Source organism: Dinoponera quadriceps, unplaced genomic scaffold, assembly GCF_001313825.1.
Source record: "Dinoponera quadriceps isolate SergipeBrazil2010 unplaced genomic scaffold, ASM131382v1 scaffold13085, whole genome shotgun sequence".
Lineage (NCBI taxonomy): Eukaryota > Metazoa > Arthropoda > Insecta > Hymenoptera > Formicidae > Dinoponera > Dinoponera quadriceps.
This window is the reverse complement of record NW_014566803.1, coordinates 1-903: the sequence shown is the minus strand read 5'-3', so window position 1 is coordinate 903 and position 903 is coordinate 1. Positions and strand designations below refer to the sequence as shown.

General features: G+C 34.4%; 1 long non-coding RNA gene across 1 annotated transcript; it reads left to right on the top strand.

Moving 5' to 3' along the window:
- Nucleotides 1–6: 6 nt before the first annotated feature.
- On the top strand, nucleotides 7–839 carry LOC106751417. The gene is made up of 2 exons (XR_001375058.1): nucleotides 7–350; nucleotides 418–839. It is a non-coding gene; the product is annotated as an uncharacterized LOC106751417 (long non-coding RNA).
- The last annotated feature ends 64 nt before the right edge of the window (nucleotides 840–903 follow it).

Sequence of the window (903 nt, the reverse complement as noted above, 5' to 3'; positions counted from 1 at the left end):
TTTAAATATTTCGAATGTTTCAAAATTAATTGGATAATTATATCAGAATGCCATTCTTAAGATATACTAAATATGCCTCGATTAATATTGCATATTATACGTAGGTATTATCGTGATTTTCAACTTTCGACCATAAATTATACCTAATTATACACATGCACTTTATGTAGGATCATATTCAATACCCGGAGGAACAAATGTGCTTGTTAACATATTCGGCGTTCACAGAGATGCCAATTTCTGGCCGAATCCCGACGTATTCGACCCAGATAGATTCTTGCCGGAAAAAATACAAAATCGCCATCCTTATTCATACCTGCCGTTCAGTGCGGGGCCACGGAATTGTATAGGTAAGCTCGGGTGATTTTCACTTTTTTATGTGCAGACAGATTCTGATGCGCGGATTATGAATGACAGGCCAGCGTTTCGCTATGTTGGAGCTGAAGGCTATGATAGCCCCATTTGTGCGCAATTTTTACCTGGAGCCAATCGATTATCTAAAGTACGTGCATATAATGCCTGATTTGGTATTTCGATCCAAATATCCGATGCGTATAAAATTTGTTCCAATACAAGTCGTTTGAAGTGTGCTCGGATTCTACGAATGGAAGGAGCACATGCGTATATGTAGAAATTGGAAAATGGTTGATTTAACCATTACATATGTATAATATATAATTTTTTATTTTACATTACATATACATAACATATACATATACATAACACGGAAAAAATAATTCTGCTATTGCAGCAAAACTTTTGTAATAGCGATAAACTTGAATTATACCACTAAATTATTCTGCTATCCAGCAAATAGTAATAAATACTTTTTAAACAAACTTTGATTCCTTGGATAAATACTGGACTTCTTACCAGCGGAGGTAATGTAGCAAAAATTAATAT